Here is a 21,368-nt window from a genome sequence, read left to right as displayed (position 1 = left end):
TGCAGGTCAAGAAGGCGGTGCTGAGTCCGAGAGTTGGGACTGAGATAAGGTGTGGGGAGGGGAAATGAGAAAGCTGGAGAAATCTGCATTCATTCCTTGTGGTTGGAGGGTTCCTAGGCGGAAGATGAGGCGCTCTTCCTCCAGGCGTCGTGTTGCCATGGTCTGGCGATGGAGGCAGCCAAGGACCTGCCTGTCCTTGGCGGAGTGGGAGGGGGAGTTAAAGTGTTCAGCCACGGGGCGGTTGGGTTGGTCTGGACAGAGTAGATGTTGGGAAGATATTTCCATTGGTAGGAGAGACTACGACTCGAGGGCATAGCCTTAGGGTAAAAGGAAGACATTTCAGAACAGAGATAAGGAGAAACGTCTTCAGCCAGAGCGTGCTGAATCCATGGAATTCATTGTCACAGAAGGCTGTGGAGGCCAGGTCATTGAGAATATTGATGATGGAGATAGATAGGTTCTTGATTGTCAAGAGAATCAGGGGTTACGGAGAAAGTGGGAAAATGGGGGTGAGAAACCTATCAGCCATGTTTGAATGGCAGAGCAGACTCGATGGGCTGAATGGCTTAATTCTGCTCCCATGTCTTATGGTCTTAAGGTCTCACACACAAACAAGGTAGGAGAGAGTCAATGACCCTGTCTGACTCCAAATCTGATCAGGAAGCTTTCTGATTCCCACCAATCGATTGAGACTGCACTAATGGTGTTGGTGTAAAGCAGTCAGATCTAATTACGGATTCTCTCCCCAAAGCCCATTTTGGAGAGCATGTCCCACATGTTGGTATGTGATATCCTGTCAAAAGCCTTCTCCTGGTCCAGGCTGATGAGGCAGGCGTCCACCACCCGCCCCTCTCCTTCTGCACAGAGGTGATCATATCCCTGAGGAACTTAGGCTCTCAGAGATCGTCCTGCCCAGTGTTGCACAGATTTGATCAAGGTGATTCGCTGATCTAGCGCTGACCTGACCAAGTTGACAATGATCTCAGAGAGGATTTTATAAGCTGCATTCAACAATAACATTGGGAGCCAATTTCTAATTTCCTCCCTCTCCCCCTTCCTCTTGTAGATGAAGATGATGATACCTTTCCTCGTGGTACCTATCAGAAGCATACTATTGTACACCTCCAGTGGGTCCTGGCCAATCAAGTCCCACAGAGCTGAATACAACTTGGCTAGTTAGCTGCCCTTTCTGTATCCATGATATAGTTGAAGTGTCTGGCCAGAATGACCAGCCTGGATGTCTCCAGCAGCAGTGGGAGCCAGCCACTCACTCTGTACCACTGAGGCATACACATTAATTAGCTTCAGGGAAGCGTATTCATTCAATAGAACCTCGTTCCTCTCTCTGACTAAGGCATTGGTGTCTATGTGGCTCACAACAATTGGATTTTACCCCTCCACTCCAACTTCCGATGCAACCCGGATGAGATATCCTGAACCCACACTCTAGGTAGGCAACACAGCCTTTGGGACTCTCAATTCTGGCCACAGAGAACTGTGTCTATTCCCCTGACTCTAATATCCCCAATTACAAATACATTTCTCTTTGATCCCTGCTATTGAATGGTTCCCTGGTGCTATGGTCAGTTTGTTCATCCTCCCTACAGCCCCATTCTCATCCACACAGGAAGCAAGGATCTCAAGCCTGCTAGACAAGCTCCAGGGCTGAGGCTGCTTCAGCACTACCTCCTGGATCCCTCTACCTGCCTCACCTGTAGTCATATCTTCTGGATCCCGCTCTCTGCCTCACCTATAGTCACACCCTCCTGTCCTGATCACTGACCAAATTCAAGGTATTTAATCCAAGGGGTGTGCATGCCCTCTGCAACACAGCATACAGGTAACTCTCCCCTTCCCCAAAATATCACAATGCTTGAAGCACAGGCATGAGCTCACCAACTCTGAGCCAGGGTTCATCAAACAACCAACACTTGCTACAGATGAGGTCCCTACGAACTACAATGGGGTCCACCACCTTCTCCATCATGCAGGAACAACACATTGCCTGGCCCTGCATTTCTATTTCAAGTACTCAGTTCTTAATTTGATTTGTTAATATTTTGTACTGGACTTCTAGTATGCAGCCTACAAATATTTCCTCACAGTCTGAAAGTAACTTATGAAAAACTAGTCAAATTAGTAGCTATCACCAACCAATGAATTTTAGCTTTTTCTGTGATGGCAGTTTATTCTGTGCTGGGCCCCCATTTCAAGTTGTCCTGTTTTAAAAAACCTTGCAAATTATGAGCCAAAAAGAGCAAGTGAAAAATATTTCTTCCCCTCAGCATTGAATTCCCAAATTTTCCAAACTGCATACGTACTCATGCTGTTTCTCACTCCGGATGTGATCCTGCCTTCCTGATCGTGCAAAGCCTTCTGATCCTTTTTATATCTATTTATGATTTATGATTTTGCACACTTCATTTAGTCAATCAAAAGCCAGCACTGATCTCATTCCTGATGAAGGGCTTATGCCCGAAACATGGATTCTCCTGCTCCTCAGATGCTGCCTGACCAGCCGTGCTTTCTCAGCATCACACTTTCGACTCTGACCACCAGCAGCTGCAGTCCCCACTTTCTCCCAGCACTGATCTGTGCTGCACAACAATTCCAACCTTCTCCAGTCTGTCTCAAACCCCGCCCAACACAGACCCCTAACAAGTTCCACTCCAAGGATATCTGTAAGCCCTTCTCAGCAAGAATCTGAGAGTTGAGGTCAACTCTCGGGTAGTGGCCTCTCTTCAATCAATAACACGTTATCCAAGCCCCCTGCCTCCTAAAAGGTATTTTCCTGATGGCTAACCAGGTGGGGTGACATAGAAGCAGCCCAGGAATTAAAATGTGCCTTCAAGAATAGAACAGTTTTCCATCCAGCTTGGTCCCAGGTGCTCAGTTCCTACCCAGGTAAAACCAAAGTTTAAGACTTCCCAAAAGCTTGAGGGCATAGGTTTAAGGTGTGTGGGGAAAAGATATAAAAGGAAACTAAGAGGCAACTTCTTCGTGCAGAGGGTGACGCATGTATGGAATGAGCTGCCAGACCAGATGGTGGTGGCTGGTTCAGTTACAGCATTTAAAAAGCATCTGGATGGGTATATGATTAGGAAGAGTTTAAAGGGACATGGGCCAAGTGCTGGCAAATGGAATTAGGTTTATATTGGATATCTGGTCAGCATGGAGCTGGACCGAAAGGTCGATGTTTGTGCTGTACATCTCTGTGACTGTGACTCTAAGACATTTTGGTTCATTATTTCTGGAAGGAGAGACATATTAATCGGAAACAAAGGTGTTACACAGGCCATTCTCGATTATGTATTATGTGCAAGAAAACTAAATATTTAAAACAACATTGTGGATTGTTCTGTGCTCTTCTGAGGTTAGCATTTTAAATAGTTCTAGCAATCTGTCTCTTGGGAGTTTGTTGATGTTGGGCTTAAGGCTCCCACATAACAGCAGGTGTTTAAAAGGCTGCTCCTGTTGTTTAAATGTAAGACATTCATTACTTGGCCAAACATAAAATAAATTCTGTGATCTGGATCAACTTCAATGAATGAAATGGGAAAACATTATAAGTGTTTGCCTGAAGGCTGGGGTTGAAGCGTCGGAGGGGAGGAGTGACCTTACAGAGATTTATAAAATCAGGAGGGGCATGGATAGGGAAAATAGGGAAAGTCTTTTCCCCAGGATGGGGAGTCCAAAGTTTGAGGGCATAGGTTTAAGGTGAGGGGGGGAAAGACATAAAAGGAAACTAAGAGGCAACTTTTTCATGCAGAGGGTGGTGCGTGTATGGAATGAGCTGCCAGACCAGATGGTGGTGGCTGGTACAGTTACAGCATTTAAAAAGCATCTGGATGGGTATATGATGAGGAAGAGTTCAGAAAGATATGGGCCAAGTGCTGGCAAATGGAATTAGGCTTATATAGGATATTTGTCAGCATGGACTGAAAGGTCGATTTTCGTGCTGTATATCTCTGTGACTCTAACAGATACCAATAATAGGAGCATTTCAACGTGATAGCCAGGATTGTGTCAAATAACCTAAGACTCAATATTGAAACCATCACTGGCTTCAAGTGAGTTCAAAAACTCAGTGCATTTTTGTTAAATTTACAGATGACCTCAAATTAAATGGGACAGTTGACTTTTAGAAAGCTGAAAAAAATGTGGAGATGCTGAACAATATTAGTGAAATTTAACATAGATAAACATATTGCACATCGGAAGGAAAAGTGAACAAAGTGTACATTTAATGAATGATATGAAAAGTGCTGAGGATAAAATTGGAAGAGACCAAGGAGACAAAGAAGACTTAATGCACAACATGGCCAGACAGTGTAGAGCAAAAATGAACCAATCCAATGTTGTGTTGATGCGCCTATTTGAAACAATATAAGAGTCACTTGACAATACAGATACTTGGGTGCTATTGAAAAAAGGGACAAGAGCTTTTCATCTTGTATTCATCACGACAGAATCGCAAAGAACACCAAACCTCAGAGGGGAACAACAGTTTGCACTGCATGACAAACAGAATGCTGATTGATTAGTCTCATGTACAGCTAAACAGCATGTCTCTTTCAACAACAGAATGAAAGTCAGAAAGAATATGAAGAGGTTGTGCCAAACATTTTCTTCTCAGTTTCCTATAGTTCTTTTGCCAATTATTTGATCTACTGGTTAGTCAATCACAGGCAATGTGCTTTTTCCACATTTCACATAAAGAAAACTTCATAACACTTTAAATATGATCTAGACTGTCACATTCATGTGTTCGGAGGGAGTGTTACCTTATCTGAGGTGCTGTCTTTCAGGTGGACTGTTAAACCAAGACGTGAGCAAGTGGGTTCAAGGGAAAAAAAAAAATTCCTTGATCTGGACAACTATGCCCTTTCAACCAACGCAACCAAACACAACTTAGAATTAATTATTTATCTCATCAAAAATATTTCCTGATACTACTTAGCTACTATACCTAAACAACAACAATAACCGAGTACCTTGATAAGCTCTGTACTGCTTCAGACTATCTGTTCATCTGCCAACATTGTGTATGAATGCAAGTATTTTGTTTTTTGCAATTTAAACTGTTATTGTGCTTGACAATTTAGGGGGAAATTATTTGTCAGCAGTGAGTTTCAATATAATTTACAGTGTATCTGCAGCACATAAAATAAGAAACTGAAACAGATGCAGCAACAACTATAGTTTGCTGTGGCAGATTTTTACAACGTTACTGCTAAGGAAACTTGAACTTGGAATCTCAGAAATTGTCGAGATCATGGAATTTGTGACTGTAAGGGGTAGTTATTTGAACAAAATGTATTTGTGTATTTCAGGAGAAGCTAAATCAGAAGAGGTATAAGACAGGGATATACTGTTTGAAAGAGATGAGGCTATTTGTGTGAACAGTGACATTGGGATGGAATAGTTGGAGTGAATGGACTTTATCTATATCCTAGCTTATGTGTTTTCATGTGAAATGAAATCCAATGTATAGCTAAGATAATTAGATTCCCTACAGTGTAGAAACAGGCCATTTGGCCCAACAAGTCCACACCGACCCTCCGAAGAGTAACCCACTCAGACCCATTTCTCTCTGATGAATGCACCTAACACTATGGGCAACTTAGCACGGCCAATTCACCTGACCTGCACATCTTTTGAACTGTGGGAGGAAATCGGAACACCCGGAGGAAACCCACGCAGACATGGAGAGAATGTGCAAACTCCACATAGACAGTCGCCCGAGGCTGGAATCGAACCCGGGTCCCTGCGCTGTGAGTCACCATACTGCCCTCTTCTTGCCTTTCTCCTACCCTGTCTCACCATTTGAGAACATCTTCAAATTACTTCTGCCTTGATTGTTTGAATTTCTCCCTTAAGTCTGTCCTGATCCTCTCTACTTCCAGCAACTTTCTCAAAACTAAACCTGTAGGCTATTTCTTCCAATGACTCTCAGGACATGCCGTCTTATTCTTTTCAAGTAATTTCCTCAATGTCACTACCACCTGTAATGCACAATGCAATGCTTTCTACTTGGATATGAAAGGCTTCTTCCAGATCATCAGGAACCCTGCAAAACGGTGTGCATGGCTATTAATGCCATTTCTCTTAAATATCTCCGAACCTCTCACTGAATATGCAGCAGGACATTGGGAGAACCCTTTTTAAAAGCTTGTCCCACTCTTTAATTCCTGACAACAGTTATTGGAGACATGAGGCATTTTTTATTTTCATTTATATTGTTTGTTTTTGTAGTTGTGTTCGATATTCTAATAGCCTTCTGTTTCATTCCACTAATTAATAGTTTTCTCAACTGTTGTATGGTAGCAATTTGTACTAAAGTTGTGATGCTCTGAAAATTGGAATTATTGTTGACTTCTTCCAATTTAATTATCAGTGTCAATACCAATTTTAATTCGGATAGAATTAATGAGAAAATCTTAGTAAACTGCATAATCTTCACAAAGCTTATTGATTTGCAGCTTAATATCAGGAATACTGATCATGACAATTGTAATTGTTTGTGGAAGTGTCTGATAATTGATCCCCAATGATGTCAGTCTGAATAACAGCTGGTATATATTCATGAAAGAGCAATTGGAATTTTAAACTGAACAGGTTATCGTAAAGTGAACCTTTATCTTAGACCAAAATTTTTCCTTAAACTAAGCCTTTATCCTACTTGTCATTTTCATTAAAACACTATGAACAGAAGTTCCATCTCTAATTGGATGTAATCCGATAGATATGATCATGTCACACTCGCTCAAAGTTTTCAAATATTATTGCATTCACCTCCCAAAGGTTGGGACTCCTATGTCTGAAGAGCTTTGTTCCCTCTGAATCTATAGAAAAAGTTGTTTATTTACAGGCAGGGAGTGACTGGGTATCAACAATTGAAAAATTCCCTGGCTGGCTTGATAAATGGTTACTTGTTTCCTGCTGTGCTATCTGATCTCTGATCTAAGAGTTGTGTACTCCATTCCCCACAACATCTGAATGAATTCAGAGAGATCAAGTGTTTTGAAGCCGATTCAGGTGAGGCCTTCAAAACAGAATTGGATAATTATCTAAAGAGAAGAAATATTGCAAGCCTATGGGGAAAGTGCGAGGGAATGGAACTGAATTGTTTTTGCAAGCAGCCAGCACAGATATGAAAAGTCAGTCGGTCAGCCTGTGAAGCGTAGAGTGGGGCTCTTGATTCCAAGTGGAGTGAGCCCCAGCGACACCATGGTGTCGGCAGGGGGAGTAAGAGTGGGACTCTAGTGGCCCCATGCTGTAGCATCAGAGAAGGGAATGTTGATCTCTCTTTAAGTTATCTTTTTTAAAATTTTAGTCTAAGTTAATGTGAATGGCACTTACGCACTACGATGGTACACACTTTTCACTGCATTTTGTATTGAGTATACATGACAATAAAGAATATTCATACCTTCAAATACTGAATGGCCTTCTTTTACATCATAGCCATGTACGGTCTAATTTTTTATAATCTCAGTCAAAGGCTGAATACACTGGACATCGCATTATTAGGCACTGGGGCAGAAGTTACTATCATACATGGTGATCCAGATAAGCATGTAGGGCTCAGAATGACTATTAATGGATTTGGTGGGTGATACCACCAGCAATTAGAACAAATATTAGAATGGCCTTGGCGAATGGACCTCCACGAGTAGTCCTAGTGTTGATATCCAATATTATCGGTGGTTAGCACTGCTGCCTCACAGCACCAGAGACCTGGGTTCAATTACAGCCTCGGGTGACTGTCAGTGTAGAGTTTGCACATTTTCGCTGTGTCTGCATGGGTTTCCTCTGGGTGCTCCGGTTTCCTCCCACAATCCAATATGTGCATTTCAGGTGAATTGGACATGCTAAATTGCCCAAAGTGTTAGGTGCATTAGTTTTTAGATCAGAGTGGTGCTGGGAAAGCACAGCAGGTCAGGCAGCATCCGAGGAACAGGAAAATCGACGTTTCAGGCAAAAGCCCTTCATCAGGGCTTGTTAGCTGCATTAGTCAGGGGTAAATATAGGGTAGGGGAATAGGTCTGGGTGGGTTTCTCTTCGAAGGATCGGTGTGGACTTGTTGGGCTGAAGGGCCTGTTTCCATAATATAGGTAATCTAATCTAATCTAACCAAATTATCAAAAAATATTATCGGTGTGGACATATTAAGGGGTACTACCTTGCAGACCCCACTGGGCAGATTCTCTTTTGGTATACAAACTGCAATGGTTACTGTTGGCAAAGTAGAAAGGGAATCCTTCATTATTCTTCCACCTTCATACATGGTTTTGATGAAGCAGTATCATATTCCGGGAGGACACAAAGCAATTGGGGATACTATACAGGACCTGTTAGCTGCAGGGATTGTGCCATATGCAGTATCTGTGTACAATCGCCCTCTATGGCCTGTAAAGAAGCATGGTGGAGGTTGGCGAATGACAGTTGTTTATTGCCAACTCAACAAATATGCTCCTCTGCTGTCGGTGGCTGTGCTTGATGTGGTCATTGTTATACAAAGTTATGGAAAGTGTGTTTTTTAACTTTGTCCACCTTATTCCAACACCAGCACGCTCACATCATAGAAAGTTTGTCACGGGGCCAGATGCCTGGTATGCCATTATTGAACTAACAAGTGCCTTTTTCTCAGTATTGATAGCTCATATCACAAGATCAGAATCACAAGCTCAGTTTGCTTTTATGTGGGAAGGTCATCAAAATACATTCTGTCAGCTACAACAAGGATACCTACCCAGCCCAACATGGGCTAGTAGCAAGGGACTTAGATATGTGTCCCCTCCCACCAGACATGCATGTAGCACATTATATTGATGACATCTTGATTCACAGACCAACAAAAATAATGGTGGCAGAAGTTCCAACCACATTGGTGCAACATATGTGGGACAGAGGTTGGGAAGTGAACCTGAAAAAGATACAGGCACCAGCATAATTAGTGCAATTTTTAGTCATTCAGCAGACAACAGGGGGTAGAGTCATCCCTGAAAAAGTAAAGAATGAAATACAAGAAGTGGCTGTTCCACCTAGCAAGACTGAGGCACGGAGATATATAAGTCTGCCTGGATATTGGCAAAGACATATACATCATTTGACCACATTATTAAGACATATGCCATTACTCAAAGAAAGCTCAGTTTGAATGGGATGATGAACTACAGAAAGTAAATATGGCCACTAGAGACTGTAGCACTTGGGCTGCCCCTAGTTCCCTGAATACCTGGCTTATTCTTTGAATTGCAAGTATCCGTGGTACAAGATGGAGCCACAAGGAGCTTATGGCTGAGACAGAAGAGAAAGCAGTACTCTTGGGCTTCTGGTCCAGGAAACTGATTGAGGCAACCAAGCATTACACACTATTTGAAAAGCAACTTTTGGCCTGCTACTGGGCCCAAGCAGAAACTGAGGGACAGACAGGTGAGGACAAAGTACTCCTCAGACCTGAATTACCAATTCTGACATGGGTGTTATCAGGCAGAGCAACCCACAAGGCTGGTAGAGCCCAACAAAGCTCCATTGTCTGATGGAAATCGTACATAGCTGATCAAGCCAAGAAACAAAAGGGAGGGGTTACCAAACTCCATGAACAAATAGTTGAATACCCGCCAAGTGAACAAACTCCGAGCTCTGACCAGGCCACACCTGCATCTCCTGTTCAACAGGACATTCTGTTTGAACAACTGCCTGAAGTTACTCTTCACTGTGCTTTGTTCATTAATGGATCAGCCACCTGGAAGAGTGGCCAAAGGTGGTGGTGAGTAGCTGCGTTTAATCCCTCCATACAGACAATTATCCATAGTGAAGGAGATAGGGGATGGAGCCAGTATGCTGAGTTAGCAGCTGTGGTCCTAGTGCTGGAAGAAGAGAGTCAGTAACAGCACGTTTATACTGAGTCATGGGCAGTGGCCTACAGGATGGTTGTATGAATGCCAACCTGGCAGTCACAAGACTGGAAGATTTCTGGAAAATCCCTGTGGGGACCAGAACTATGGAAACAACTATGGGCAAAGGCACAGCACATGAAAATCACTGTGTACCATGTTGATGCCCATGTGAAGGATGGTTCAGAATCTGCTGATCACAACAATACAGTAGATGGAACTGCAACAGCCAGAACAGTTGAAGATGCATCTTAAGAGTATCATACTGGAAAATGGGCTCCTGGAAAATCAGGACATTTAGTGTATCATGGCACTGTGCAATGGGTAAGAGAGCAAGGCTTTCACTTAGCCCCCGAACTGGTGAAAGAAGTCATCGGCAAGTGTGAAATATGCCAGAAGGTAAAATACATATTATTGCCCAAAAAACAAATGACACAAACCAAATGAAGAGATCAGCCTGCTCAAATCTGACAGATTAACTATATTGGCCCATTACAGTTAGAACAATGATATCATTATTTGTTAACCATGGTGGACACTTACTCTGGGCTAACGTTAACTTTCCCAACAACCAAATTGAATCAGAGTAACACCGTGAAGGGCCGAGAGCAGTTGATATCTTACTATCGGATAATAGCTCACATTTTACATGACAACATGTGCAGCAATGGTCTGCAGACAGTGGGATACATTGGATGTTTCACGTTCCTAACCACCGTCAAGCAGCTGGCCTTGCAGAAAGAACAAATGTGTTATTAAAACAAGAAATAAAATCATTGACCCCTAATCATACGTTACAGAGGTAGCTCAAAAGGCTGCCACAGTCATTGTATAATCTGAGTAACCGGCCTCTGATAGGAAGGATACCCATGAGTAAAATGTTTAAAGGGGTTGGCCAGTTAATCTTTGTGCATGGCGAAAGGTGTGGGTACACCACCCAGAAAACCCAACTCAGCCTGGTGAGATACTTACCCATGGACAAGGTGTTACCTATTGAATATTGATAACGGGCAGGAAGCACCAAAGTGTATAGACAGAAGGAAGGTAACAAAAAGACAGTGAGTTCTCAAAGATTGTAAACCATTAAGATGTGATGTCTTCATGGAACCACGCACATTTATTATGAATGGATGCTGGTGTGGATGATGCATCAATTAGTAGTTGCTGTGGCTAATCTCATGAAAAAAAGCCACTGTTGTCATTAATTTGATGATATACCCTATTGTTATATTATTCGTATTGATGATGGTTATTTTCCTTGTAGTTTTAATTTTCTGACGTAGGTTACATACTTTTACTATACGTTCTCTCATGGCTATCGCTGATTTGCGTCTGTATTTGCAAATGTAACATGCGCTGTCAAATCTCATCAGGAGTGGACTGTATAGGATGGACTGAAGGACTAAAATTGCTGATGATATTCGACAACTGCATGACCTTGCATGAGTTCTGCACACATTCCTTTGTGGGCCAAAGATGGCACCAGCAGCTTGTTTCTCTGTAGTGGTTTTCTGTATGAGATGTTTGTTACACTGTATAAGAGAGAGACAGTTTCATTCCGAGAGGGGGACTTCACCTTGGCTTGGGAATGCGCATGGTGCCAGGAACGAACCTAAGTCTCCAGACCAACCTCGATCGAGGTGTCCACAGTGGGCAGAAGGGTTTGTAAGTTATTGCTTTTTCTCCTTCCTTTTCTATTTATTACTCATTATTATTACTTAATAAACACCCACATTTAAGAAATTGCTGTTGTTGAGTCTCCTCTGAACTATAGTTAACCAAATCCAAAAGAATCACTTGGATACGCCATGTGACCCAAAACGACTTCACAGCTAATGAAACACTTTGAAATGTTGTAATGTCAGAAATGTGGCAGGTCATTCGTACAAAGTAAATTCCACAAAACAGCAATGTGAAACTTACCAGATAGTTTGTACTTTCTCATGTTCGTTGAGGAATTAATATTGGTCAGAGACCCGCTGTTCTTGAAAATAGGATCCTTAAATATCCATCCAAGCAAGCAGGTTATAAAGAGTTAACTATACCTTTCCTCTGCGAATTGCTACACAGCATGTCATTGTGATGTCAGATCACATGGTACTCAAACCTTAGTCTGTACATTACCCAAAGATATCTTCTCTTACCAACCCTTTTATATGGCTATGTTTAATGGAGCCTGTCAATGTTCAGTCCCAAGGTGTCAACCTGATCGTACCACACAGATACAGTCACAGTTTAACATCAGATCCAAAAGATAGCCTTCTCCATAGATTAACGCAACCTCAGTGTGGCAACGGAGTGTTAGCCTTGATTTTGAGTTTACGCCCAATAGCCTAGAACTTTGAAATTAAGGCTCAAGTCTTTTCATTAAACCACAGCTTATACACTCATCTGAAATGCTTACTGCAGCCAAGATACAAGCAGCTTCTGCATAGGATTACAAAAGATGTACGACAGGAAACAGGTCATTCAACCAGACCACTCAGGTGCTCATGCTCCAGTCAAGTTTCCTCCCAGTTTTGCATATCTAAATCTACCATCATAACCATCTCTTCACATGCTCGTCCACCTTCTGATAAGGTATCTTGTTGCCACAAATCCTCTCTTCCAGGCAGAGTCTAAGAGCCCATCTATTATGAGTGTATAAAGGATAGACCACTAGAGAGTCTTAATAAGAAGTCTTAACACTAGTGTTCTGTGACAAGTTATTGCTTATTATATTATAGAACTAGGTACAATTAGCATTGACAAGTTAGACATAATTATAATTAACACGAGCCAAGTAAGTTAAACCTGTCTGCATCAGGACTTTGTGCAAGAATAATTGATCAGATGAATGCAACTTCAACAAAAAATTCCTTCAGGACCATTTACTATAGTTTTCCCTCAAATGCATCTATCTGCTTCAATCATGCTCTGGTTTAGTGAGATCCAAATTCATATCATTGTTGGGTTGTTATGATCCTGGTTCAGACTCCAAATTTATGTTAAATCTGGCTAAGCACCAGTAGCTTTTATTTTTATAATAATCAAAGTATAAAATCCAGAAGCCTTACTAATATAAAACCATAAGATTCCATGGTTTTGAGTAAACAATAAACTTTACTATCCAATATTGGGACTGTTGTACAGTTTACAATACTCGCACAACTTATTTCTAAAACCTAGAATTAATATGCAGTTAACATAGGTAATCAAATATGACAGAAAACTCTGCAGTTCACTTCAAATACACTTAAGACAGATCCCACAGATTTCTCAGCAATTCTCCTCAGGTATTAATGATACATGGGTCACTAAATCTCATTTTAACCTCACAAAGGATCCCAAGTTTCACTTTTGCCAAGCTGGTCTTCTCAAACTTCCTCTTAAGGGCTGCTCTGTTATGGATTGCCTTAGCAACTTCTCCTTTTCTGGTTGATAACCTTTCTTTCCTGGGTCTACGCTCCCCTGGACTCTGCAACTGCGCTCTAATACTCATTCACAAACATAACTCCAGCTCTTCTCTGTCAGCTTCAGCCCTGCCCCTGAGATTTTTCTTGAGCTCCACACTTAATCAGTGCATCAAGTAAATACTGCTTGTGACCTTTCTCAACTCCCTCATTCAACTGTACTGAACTCTAATTGTTTGCAGGCTTTTCTCCCCAAAGGCCCTCATGATCTCCAATTATGCAGTTCCCAACAAGAGGAAACATTTGCTTTGCATCCACTGTATCAAAACCTTTCAGAATTTTAAACACCTCTATTACGTCGCACCTCAATGCTCCTTTTTTTGCCAAGAATCAATCCTTCGCCGATATGTATACTCACACATTTCTGATGTAGTCTATGCTAATCTTCTCAGCACTCTCTTTGGTTCCTCCATACGATTTTTTTATGATATGGTAACCAGAACTGTGCACAGTATTCTAAATATGGTCTAACCAAAGTTTGATGCAAGTTTAGAATAACTTCCCTACTTTTTAAATCTGTCCCCTGGATAAAACCAAATGCTTGATTTGTTATTTTTACAGGAGAAAGTGAGGACTGCAGATGCTGGAGATCAGAGCTGAAAACGTGTTGCTGGAAAAGCGCAGCAGGTCAGGCAGCATTCAAAGAGCAGGAGAATCGACGTTTCGGGCATGAGCCCTCCTTCAGGAATGAGGAAAGCTGGCTAAGATAAAAGGTAGGGAGGAGGGACTTAGGGGAGGGGCGTTGGAAATGCGATAGGTGGAAGGAGGTTAAAGTAAGGGTGATAAGGTGAGGGTGATAGGCCGGAGTGGGGGTGGGGGCGGAGAGGTCAGGAAGAAGATTGCAGGTTAGGAAGGTGGTGCTGAGTTCGAGGGTTGGGACTGAGACAAGGTGGGGGGAGGGAAAATGAGGAAACTGGAGAAATCTGAGTTCATCCCTTATGGTTGGAGGGTTCCTAAGCGGAAGATGAGGCACTCTTCCTCCAGTCATCGTGTTGCTATGGTCTGGCGATGGAGGAGTTGCATGTCCTTGGTGGAGTGTAGGGGGAGTTGAAGTGTTGAGCCACGGGGTGGTTGGGTTGGTTGGTCCGGGTGTCCCAGAGGTGTTCTCTGAAACGTTCCTACTTTTACCTTAGCCTGCTTGGCACACTTTCCTCATTCCTGAAGAAGGGCTCATGCCCGAAACGTCGATTCTCCTGCTCCTTGGATGCTGCCTGACCTGCTGCACTTTTCCAGAAACAAATTTTCAGCTTGTTATTTTTACAGCCTTGCTGATTTGTGGCACAGCCTTTAGTGATTGGTGCATTTATACTTTGAGCTTCCCTTGATCCTTAACACCATGTCCCACAAGCGTGCAGAGAGGAAATTAATGTTTTTGAATCTATTATAATGTGGTTTCGTTTATATATTTGGACTGCACTGTGTATTTTGTATTTGTTTTAAAGTTTGCATTGTGGGAACGAGGATGAAATAATGGTCAGTGATAGAGGATAAACTGAAAATATTATTGAGTAAGGAAGTGAGGTTGTGGCTATTGATATTCCTCCTGATGTACTTGCTCAAATACAGTCCAAACCAAAAGGGGCTGGCTAGGTTGCAGGGCCCCATCCTCTTCCTCTCCTCTGCCTCCTCCTCCACCTCTCCCTTTCTGCTTCTCAAAGTTTTACCAATTGGTTGGAAATGAGGATTATTTGTTCATAATGGCCAGGTTGTGCGGCAACAGCAGACAGTGAAAGGTAGTCTTGAAAACCTGTGGTCACCTGTCAGCTGTACATTGAAAGAACAGAATCCTCTTTGGTTCAGAAAAATAGTCAATGAGGCATTTGGTGTACCCAAAGCATCACACATTTATCAGTGAGGAAGATCCCATTGTAGTTAAGCTGTAGTAAGCTTGAAGAAATTCAGAGCCAAATTGAGGAACTGAAAGCCAAGCTGCAACATTGTATGTCACATCAGGAAAGGGGCAGATTACGTGGGACAGAGGATGCCCACACCCCTCAGACTAAGTAATTCAAAATTGCTCTGTGCTCAGAAACAGGAGGGTGTGAGGCAGATATGGGAACCCAGTAATCTGCAATTGAGGAGGAATTCTTCAATGGTCCAACAGTTATAAGGTTCTCTTAAACTGCAAAGTCAAAAGTTGGGACTGCAGAAAAGATGAACAGCCTGACCATGGAACCTTAGTACAGGGAGCCTTTCAAGTAGGGGAAGAAATACGAATGTATTGGTGACAGGGAACCATGAATTAGGGGGATTGATACTGTTCCATGAGTAGAAGTCCTGAAGGCTGTGTTGTCTGCCCACTGCCAGTGTTTAGGAGCATTTCTATGGGCTTGGAGAAGAACATGGAGAGGGAGGGGTGGGATCCATTTGTCATCATCCATGTTTGTAACAATGACATTCTTGGCACTAGAAAGAACGTTCTACTGAAAGACTTTGAACAATTAGGAGCTAAATTGAAAAGTAGAACCTCCATGTTAATAGCCATTGAATGACTTCATGAGCCATGGGCAAACTAGCGCAGGGCAAATAAAGTCAAGGAGTTAAATGTGTATCCCAAAAACCAGTGTGCATGGAATATTTCAGTTCCTGGTTCACTGGCACCAGTACTGTTAGACTTAAAGAGCAACTTTTTCACACAGAGGGTGGTATGTATATGGAATGAGCTGCCAGAGGAAGTGGTGGAGGCTGATACAATTGCAATATTTAAACAGCATCTGGATGGGTATATGAATAGGAAGGGTTTGAAGGGATAAGGGCCGGGTGCTGGCAGGTGGGACTAGATTGGGTTGGGATATCTGGTCGGCATGGACGGGTTGGACCAAAGGGTCTGTTTCTGTGCTGTATATTTCTATGACTTTAACAGAAAATGAGATGAAGTGGGGAGGTCCTTCTTGTGGTCTTAACATTGTGTTCAATTGTACGAGGTAAGGAGAGGTCAAGTGCTGGAGCATGGAGCTTCAGATTGGCAACTGTTGATGTGGGGGAAGCAGTGATGTAGTGACGGTGTCACTCGATTAATAATCGAGAGATCCAGATTAATGGTCTGTACACAGGTACAAAGCCCACCACTGCAGATGGGATTTGAATTCAGTTCACAAATCTGGAAAATGAAGCTAGTCTCTGTCCCAATGGCCATGAAACTACTAGCAGTTTTTGTAAAACACCATCTGGCTCACTCCTGTCCTTTAGGGAAGGAATTTGGCCATCCTTATCCAACTTGTTTTAGATGTGACGAACAAATACACAATAATGTTGTTGCTTCTTAAAAGGCTAGCTAGCCATTCAGTATTAGAGCAATTTAGATGAGTAAGTGGCACTATATTTCAGGAATTAATTGTTTAAGTGACAATGACATGCTCATTGCCGTTACAATCTGCCTGCTGACCACAATTTGTAGGTGCACATGCACAAACGCCTTTGTTGGGTGTTTCCCATGTACTTCCTGTCAAAAGTGTGCACACTCACGACAGAAATCATTTTGGTAGCTTAAAGCTCATGATCACTCAAAAAGAAGTGCTGCAGAGCCGAATTGTCCCCATGCCCAATTGCAGCTAACAGAAATAAAAGCTTGATTTTTGCAGTATTAAAAAGCAAAGGAACTAGAGGGCATTGCAGAAGGTGCTTTGCAATTACCTCTCAAAACATTAGCATTTAGAGAATGTCATAACAGATGTAAGAATTAAGACGTCCAAATGTACTTTGATGCTTTATGAGATAGCTACATATTATCTGTGAACTTCTGAAGAGAGCACTTTAACCTATAGCAGGCTACTACAAATAACATTATCACATTGATACGTTTTCAAAACTGCACATACATTAAAGCTGTTGTCTCCACAAGGTGACATTGACCCGTTTGCTGGTGAGAAAACATAGATGAAACTGATTTCAGACCAATTAAAAACATTGATCATGGTATCCAAAGCTTTGATCATTTCAGAGGAACTGATTATTTCAATGATTTTAAAGGGAAATTTAGCATTTGGTATTTTGTTTTCAAAGCAGCCAATCATCAGCAATGTGAAGCAAAGTTATTGGTACAATTCAAAGATTCAAGCTAAACTCAACATGAAGGTCATTCCCAGATACTTACATGATGAACATCACACATTTTATCTGATTGCTGCAGCTCATTAGCAAGTTGAATGGATTTAGTATGTTGGAGATTTTATAAGAAAGAGAATTTCATTCTCTTCCTAATAGCATTCTTTGAGTTGAAATGGTTAAAGAATTTTGCTCTGTACAACTATTTCTCATGGAGTTTACAAATAAAGCTAAAATTTACGTGATTTAACTTTCATTTCTCATACTCAGTATTTTATATTTTTTTCGATATTCAGCTGCTGGAAGTTGTATTTAACTATGTCAATTAATGCTCAACAATAACCATTTTTAACACTACACATGCTAGACACCTCCCTCCCTACTCCCCATTTATTCAGTAGACTAGAATTTAGTCGAGTGACATCACTACATCCTACTGCCTAATTTTGCTGAGAGTTTAGATCAGAATGGTGCTGGAAAAGCACAGCAGGTCGGGCAGCATCCGAGGAGCAGGAGAGTCGACGTTTTGGACAAGAGACTTTCATCGGGCTTTTGTCCGAAACGTCAATTTTCCTGCTCCTCAGATGCTGCCTGACCTGCTGTGCTTTTCCAGCACCACTCTGATCTAAACTCTGGTTTCCAGCATCTGCAGTCCTCTCTTTTGCCTAATTTTGCTGAGATACAAGTCCACAAGTAGCATCTTCTTCTTTCAATCAAACTGTTATCACACATCCAGGGCAGGTGAGACTTGAACTCAGGGCTATGAGGTATGACACCACAAGAGCCTTAGCTATCTTTTATAACCCATTGAAGTAAATAATCTGAGTATGTCAGTTAATAATATGAGTTGAACCTTCAAGGTCTCAAATCATATAAACATGGATATGCTTTGTAAGTTTTGAAAAAAATGTATTGATAGTTTAAATTTATTCAAATTAGTTATGTGAGCCTGATCGAAAATCATGAATTAATCCCTTAAAACAATTTAGGTGGACAGGACTGGCAGCTTAATGTTCCAGGATACAAATGCTACAGGAAGGACAGAAAGGGAAGCAAGAGAGGAGGGGAAGTGGCGTTTTACATAAGGGATAGCATTACAGTTGTACTGAAGGAAGACATTCCCGGAAATACATCCAGAGAGTTCTTTGAGTGGCACTGAGAAATATGAAAGAGATGATCACCTTATTGGAATTGTTTTATAGACCCCCTAATATTCAGAGGGAAATTGAGGAACAAAGATGTCAGGAGATCTCAGTTATGTGTGAGAATAATAGGGTGGTTATGGTAAGGGATTTTAATTTTCTAAACATAGACTGGTACTACCATACTGTTAAGGGTTTAGATGGAGAGGAATTTGTTAAGTGTGTACAAGAAAATTTTCTGATTCAGTGGATGTACTGACTAGAGAAGGTGCAAAACTTGACCTACTCTTGGGAAATAAGGCAGGGCAGGTGACTGAGGTGTCAGTGGGGGAGCACTTTGGAACCAGCGACCATAATTCTATTAGTTTTAAAATAGTGATGGAAAAGGATAGATCAGATCTAAAAATTGAAGTCCTAAATTGGAGAAAGGCCAATTTTGATGGTATGAGGCAAAAATTTTCAAAAGCTGATTGGGGGCAGATGATCGCAGGTAAAGGGACGGCTGGAAAATGGGAAGCCTTCAGAAATGAGATAACGAGAATCCAGAGAAAGTACATTCCTGTTAGGGTGAAAGAAAAGGCTGGTAGGGAATGCTGGATGACTAAAGAAATTGAGGGTTTGGTTAAGAGAAAGAAGGAAGAATATTTCAGGTATAGACAGAGTAGATCGAGTGAATCCTTAGAAGAGTATAAAGGCAGTAGGAGCATACTTAAGAAAGAAATCAGAAGGGAAAAAAGGGGACATGAGATAGCTTTGGCAAATAAAGTTAAGGAGAATACAAATTTTTTTTACAAATACATTAAGGACAAAAGGGTAACTATAGAGAGAATAGGGATCCCCAAAAATCAGCAAGGTGGCCTTTGCGTGGAACCGCAGGAGATGGGGGAGATACGAAACGATATTTTGCATCAGTATTTACTGTGGAAAAGGACATGGAAGATATAGAACGTAGGGAAATAGATGGTGACATCTTGAAAAATATCCATATGACTTAGCAGGAAGTGCTTAATGTCTTGAAGCGCATAAAGGTGGATACATTTCTAGGGCCTGATCAGGTGTACCCTAGAACTCTGTGGGAAGCTGGGGAAGTTATTGCTGGGCGTCTTACTAAGATATTTGTATAATTGATAGTCATAGGTGAGGTGCCGGAAGACTGGAGGTTGGCTAACGTGGTGCCGCTGTTTAAGAAAGGTGGTAAAGACAAGCCAGGGAACGATAGACCGGTGAGCCTGACATCGGTGGTGGGCAAGTTGTTGGAAGGAATCGTAAGGGATAGGATGTACTGTTTTGGAAAGGCAAGGACTGTTTAGGGATAATCAACATGGATTTGTGCATGGGAAATCATGTCTCACAAACTTGACAGAGTTTTTTGAAGAAGTACCAAAGAGGATTGATGAGGGCAGAGCAGTAGATGTGATCTATATGGACTTCAGTAAGGCGTTCAGCACGGTTCCCCATGGGAGACTGGTTAGCAAGGTTAGATCTCATGAAATACAAGGAGAACTAACCATTTGGATACAGAAGTGGTTCAAAGGTAGAAGACAGAGAGTGGTGGTGGAGGGTTGCTTTTCAGATTGTTACCAGTGGAGTGCCACAAGGATCGGTGCTGGGCCCACTACATTTCATCATTTACATGAATGATTTGCATGTGAGCATAAGAGGTATAGTTAGTAAGTTTGCAGATGACACCAAAATTGGAGGTGTAGTGGACAGGGAAGAAGGTTACCTCAGATTACAACAGGATCTTGATCAGATGGGCCATGGGCTGAGAAGTGGGAGATGGAGTTTAATTTAGATAAATGTGAGGTGCTGCATTTTGGGAAAGCAAATCTTAGTAGGACATATACACTTAATGGTAAGGTCCTAGGGAGTGTTGCTGAACAAAGAGACCTTGGAGTGCAGGTTCATAGCTTCTTGAAAGTGGATAGAGTAGATAGGATAGTGAAGAAGGCATTTGGTATGCTTTCCTATATTGGTCAGAGCATTGAGTACAGGAGTTGGGATGTCATGTTGTGGCTGTACAAGACATTGGTTAGGCCACTTTTTGAATATTGCGTACAATTCTGGTCTCCTTCCTATCAGAAAGATGTTGTGAAACCGGAAAGGGTTCAGAAAAGATTGACAAGGATGTTGCCAGGGTTGGAGGATCTGAGCTATAGGGAAAGGCTGAACAGGCTGGGGCTGTTTTCCCTGGAGCGTCGGAGGATGAGGGGTGACCTTATAGAGGTTTATAAAATCATGAGGGGCATGGATAGGATAAATAGTCAAAGTCTTTTCCCTGGGGAGTCCAGAATTAGAGGGCATTGGTTTAGGGTAAGAGGGGAAAGATATAAAAGAGACCTAAGGGGCAATATTTTCACGCAGAGACTGGTACGTGTATGGAATGAGCTGCTCGAAGAAAGTGGTGGAGGCTGGTACAATTGCAACATTTAAACAGCATCTGGATGGGTATATGAATAGGAAGGGTTTGAAGGGATAAGGGCTGGGTGCTGGCAGGTGGGACTAGATTAGGTTGGGATATCTGGTCAGCTCTATGACTCTAAAACAATTTCATTCCAGTGCTTCTAATTCAACAGAGATTTGCTGTTAGACAAAGATAATGAATGAATAATATTAAAATTTGTTAAGTATGGATAAATAAAACAATATGCTTAGCTAACAACTTACAAGATCATTTGGGTGACTAATACAAGATGCAAGACATTATTCATCCAAGAAACACTGAAATGATTTGAAGTGGATGGCCAATCCAGAAACCATCTCCATTGAGAGGAAATCCTTTGTTCTCCAAGATTAAAAGAATGCTCTAGTTTTCACAGAGACACAAA

The sequence above is a fragment of the Chiloscyllium plagiosum genome, unplaced genomic scaffold (assembly GCF_037043375.1).
Source record: "Chiloscyllium plagiosum isolate Xiang-an unplaced genomic scaffold, Cpla_swu_hap1 HiC_scaffold_4, whole genome shotgun sequence".
Classification (NCBI taxonomy): Eukaryota; Metazoa; Chordata; class Chondrichthyes; order Orectolobiformes; family Hemiscylliidae; genus Chiloscyllium; species Chiloscyllium plagiosum.
The sequence above is the reverse complement of the archived record's forward strand: the minus strand, read 5'-3'. Positions refer to the sequence as shown.